The 5,004-nt window shown below is 47.4% G+C and overlaps 1 long non-coding RNA gene across 1 annotated transcript; it reads left to right on the top strand.

Annotated features, from left to right (window-relative positions):
- Window positions 1-3,389: 3,389 nt before the first annotated feature.
- Window positions 3,390-4,082, top strand: LOC135365806 (uncharacterized). The gene is made up of 2 exons (XR_010413924.1): window positions 3,390-3,552; window positions 3,906-4,082. It is a non-coding gene; the product is annotated as an uncharacterized LOC135365806 (long non-coding RNA).
- The last annotated feature ends 922 nt before the right edge of the window (window positions 4,083-5,004 follow it).

Genomic DNA, 5,004 nt, shown 5'->3' with positions numbered 1-5,004 from the left:
TGTTAGTGCACAACCTGCAATACGATTTGAGCTCCCTTCTCCGCCACAATGCACGTTCTAAATCTGGGTGAACCGTGGATCTTAGCTTCGAGTTCGGAAAAGATAAGAGGGTTCAACATTGGGGATCTCCATTTCCGCGATACTACACAGTTTTTCAACCTCTCCTTGTCGAACCTGGTGGAAACGCTACTTACCAGCGGTGGCGAAAGCGCCTTCCTTTGTACGCGCCAAATGTTTGATGACCGTTTCCGCTGTCTCCTAAGGAAAGGCGTTTATCCGTACACCTTCGTCGACAGTTTCGAAGCGTACGATTTGCCCGCGCTACCGCCAAAGGAAGCTTTCAAAAATGACCTGAACGATGAAGATATCTCGGACGAGGACTATCAGTACGCCCGTGATATTTTTGAATATTTTGAATGTAGCAACCTTGGCGATTACACGCGTCTCTACGTCACGCTCGACACCTGTCAGCTCTGCGACGTCGTGCTGTATTTCAGGAAGATACGCTAGAGACGGATGGGATAGATATCTTACGCACCGTATCCACGCCAGTTACGCGTGGAGCAGCGCACTGAAGCTCACCAAAGTCAAACTCGAGCTCATGAGCGATCGTGAAATGTACGAAACGATCGAAAAGGGAATCAGGGGAGGCATTTGTAACAGCTTCCACAGATATTGTCGGGCTAATCACGAGGGATGCGACGATTACGACCCTCAACAAGAGAAAAAATTTATTCAGTACTTAGATGTAAACAGTTTGTACGCTTATGCCATGACTTTCCATCTTCCGACAGGTGGTTTTGAGTGGGTCGATCCTTCCAGCTGGGGCGATATCGATTTTCTCAAAATTCCTCACGATTCAGAAGTGGGATACTGTACGTGGTAGACCTGACCTATCCCGAAGAACTGCACGCGCTCACGAGGGACTTCCCTCTGGCACCCGAACACAGAACCGTGGACGAGGGTCAACTATCCCCCTACCAAAGGAACTTGAAGGAGGCATTGGCACTGAACGCGCCACCCACGAGGAAATTGTTACTGACATGTTACGACAAAGAAAGTTACGTCGTGCACTATTATCTGCTCGCTCTCTACGTGAGGTTGGGCATGAAAATAAAACACATTCACGCCATCCTCTCGTTCCGCCAAGACAATTTTTTGTCCGCCTTCGTGCATAGAAACCTCGCATTGAGGAATGCCTCAACCACGAAATTCGAGCGTTTACTGTATAAGACCATAACAAATAGCACGTTCGGAAAACGATTCAAAATGTGAGACGCATGAAGAGGTACACCATAGCCTACGACAAAGAAAGCGCGCTCAGAAAAGCTAGTTCCGTCGACTTCCAGCATTTCCACATCCTGAGTGACAAGTGCATCTTGTACGAGATGAACAGCGTCGTATCAATGCACGCACCCCCTTTACGTGGGCTTTGCCATTTTAGAGATATCCAAAGTCCGAATGTACAGCTTCATTTACGAGTCGCTCTTTTCTCGCTTAACCTGTCCAGTGCAGTTGATCTATGGAGATACGGACAGTATAATTTTTGCTCTCACGTGCGAGAGCCTCGTAGAGCAGCTGATGAAAATTCAGCACGAGCTAGATCTCTCCTCCTATCCACCGGACCATCCACTTTTCAACGCCGAGCACGCGAACCAGATGGGGTACTTCAAAGACGAAACGGGAGGAGGAGTTATTCAGGAAGTCGTAGCCATCCGAGCCAAAATGTACAGCATTCTCTTGGCCGGAACACACAAACAGATCGCGAGAGCGAAAGGAGTTAAGAAAGACGTGGTGAGGAGACATTTATTTCACGAAGTGTACCGAGATTCTCTGTTCAATGAAAGGACAGTCTCTCAGAAGCAGTGCACCATCCAGAGCATAAAGCAAACAATGTACACCATTTCGAGAGTCAAGAAGAGCTTGGTCCCCTACGATGACAAGCGCTATCTGGTCGACGCCGTACGTTCCTTTCCTTACGGCAGCTGCGAATACGAGGGTAATTTCCGCTCTGTGTGTCTCAATGCATTGTAACAAAACACTCTCGTTTTTGCAGCACCGGAAAACCCGGAAGAGAGCCCTCGAACGTCATCGGGGATTGAGTAATACAACAAAGGACCAAGTCTGTGTACGCGTTGTCATAATAATCGAGAGAGTCTAAAAAATAATAAAATTGTAGCTCAGAAATATAGCTTCTGTCTTTCGCGCGCGGAGGAAGAGAAGGTGGTTGGTCATCGTGCTAGCACGATGGTGAAATTGACGTATAAAACGACTGTCTATTGCACCATCCCTCTAGCCCGTAGTCAAGCGTAAAGTCGACACTGCGATAAAAAGACGAAGACGGGAGGAGCACGGGTCATCGTGGCAGTGTGGTGGCGGAATGGATGTATAAAAAGAATGGACCATTCCGACATCGTGCTGGTTCAGTGACCCGCGCAATGACGTCGCTGCGATGAAGATTACCCGTACCTTTTTTGGCATGTCCGATCTTCTCGTAATGTTCTGTTCGTGTGATCGAGCAAGTCAGGGAGAGTGCGAGCATCTATCGACGTGCTCAAGGAAAGAGTATATGTTTAGATTCAATAAAGATGTTTCCATGAAAAAAAACAACAGAGTCTCGTCAAAGTTATTCAGACTGTTTAATGCGTTCCATTTCGATGACTAAACGGTATTTCAATAAATCAGTGACAAAATTGACAATGTAGACTGCTTGCAGATGATGTTGGTTCCGCAGTGAATACTTAATATGAGCAACGGCGCGAGCGAGGAGGTCCACGATGTCTGCAGACACGTAGTTGAATTCGGTGTTCGTCGACTTCAAAAATTCACTGATCACTCCGAAGGGTCCATCCAGAACGCTTATAGAGACGTTCTTGTAACGGGCGTATATCCGACCGCACCATTTCCTGTAGGGGGCCTGGGGGATATCTTTCCTATATTGCCAAAAGCCACCATGTCTATGACGTAGCGAAAAGCAGAGATGACAAGCTCGTTTCGGGGACTCTCCTTGATGAAACAGTCATTCTCCAGCTCTTCCCAAGAAGCGTGGATACGAGGACAAGTTTGCAAAGCGTGGTAACTGAACATTTCCAAGTATTGGTCTGAATGATAACGCGCGGATAGCGCGCTCTCCCTTTATACGGCGCTTCCAAATAAAAAACGTAAAGAAATGGGCGTCAGAACGAAAGCGAATCCTCCACCACCACCGCCACCACCGTGCTCGAAGCGCATGCGCGAGACGTGAAGGGCGACGAGACCAAAACCGAAACGTCCGACGGCAGACGTGGTGGCGCTGCGAGCGCGCGAGACGTGAAGGGCGACGAGACCAAAACCGAAACGTCCGACGGCAGACGTGGTGGCGCTGCGAGCGCGCGCGCGTGTGACGTATGCTCCGCGGAGAGGGCGCCAGATTCAGTTTTCTGTTTGCCTCTCGTCGGGTGCGGACGTCTGGCGCGTCGCTCGTATCGTGACCGTTGATGTGCTGGTGAACTCTTTAGTCATGTAAAGAAGATGGAGGGCGGTGTGTGTGCACACAGATATGCTTGGATGTCGGTGAGTTGTCGTTTTAATACTTCTTCTTCTGTTGTCGCGTTTACCTACCCCCTAACTGCGATTACTTGTCAGCGTGTATTGGAGTAGTGTATGTTTGGCGATTTATCTTGTTGCGATTAGTAGAAAGTCTTCCCCTTGTTGTTATTATTCTTGTCCGTGCATGCCCAAACATGTTTGCAATTCCCTTGTACGCCATTCTGTCAATGACCCTTGTTGCTATACTCGTCGGTGCATGCCCGCACATATTCGCGATGGTGAAAATTTTGTGTGTGTGTGTGTGTGCCTGTTTTCGCGCGTGTTTTCCCCCTCGTTAGCACTTTTTTTGTTTTGTTTCTTTCTGCATTCCACGGAAGTCCCCATGATGACAGCGGTGCTGCCACCTGACGTGATGCTTTCCGACCTGCCTGGTGTGACGCTTTGCAAATGGCGGCGCCCATGGGCTGATGCTGTTACCGAACCTGGACTGACACATTAATGAATTGAATGTGTATAGTAATGACTTGAATTATTAAATGAGTTTAGAAAGTGCATTTATGCGTATGTGCGCTTCTTTTCGTGTGTCTCATTATAGAATAACACGACTTAACGATAATTTGATATTTTCCTCCTCTCTCTCTCTCGTTGGAATGAATAGTAATTGAATTTATTAATTGAAAATTATATTCTACTACGCTCTATTATCGCATTCTTATGCGTGTATGAGCGATTTTAAGTGAAAAATCGAAAAAAAAAAATTTTTTAAAAAATTGGGTGGGGGTGCAAATTGCAAAATTGGGGGTAACAGGGGGGGTGAGAGAGGAGGGAGGTGTCAAATTGCTCGCTAAGTCGTATTATTCTTTTACTACTACGAAGTTCTTCAGCCTGAAATGTAACTCGCAGTTTCTGAGTTACTAAAAAAAAAAAAAGAGAGAGAACGAGTTACTTTCAAGTTACTTCGGACACAAAATAGCATAACGCAGGTGCAGCGAGCGTGAGCAGTTGAGTTAGACCTTGAGTTACCTGAGGAGGAGTGCAACACGCTTAGATCGTTTTCGTTTACCTCCAACAATAGACCTCTCCCTGCTTCAAAACAAATTACGTCATAGTGTTCGACAGCCCCAACTCTCCGCCAACTGCCCGACTCTCCCGATCTGCCAACTCTCCCGATTCATCCGGGAGAGTCCCGGATTCGGACCGGTTTGTACGATTGTACGGCCGAGAAGCAAATCTCCCGGAAAACGCAGTTTCCCTCTCTATATTTTAAACGCCTGCTTTTTCTCTGGGCTCATAGATGAAAACATCAATCCAATACCAGCGCAATTGCCGTCGGCATCGCTGCCGCTTCCCGGAGCCTCTGTGTTACGGAGTTCAGGTGTTCTGATCATAGTTCTAGTTCTAGCACTTATAGTTTCCGTGCATTTCCTCCATGTTTTCGGGCGACAAAGGTGCCTTTGCACTATAGCTGTTTCAACC

The sequence above is a fragment of the Ornithodoros turicata genome, chromosome 8 (genome assembly GCF_037126465.1).
Source record: "Ornithodoros turicata isolate Travis chromosome 8, ASM3712646v1, whole genome shotgun sequence".
Lineage (NCBI taxonomy): Eukaryota > Metazoa > Arthropoda > Arachnida > Ixodida > Argasidae > Ornithodoros > Ornithodoros turicata.
Note: the sequence above shows the minus strand (reverse complement) of the source record. Positions and strands in the feature narration are given on the sequence as shown.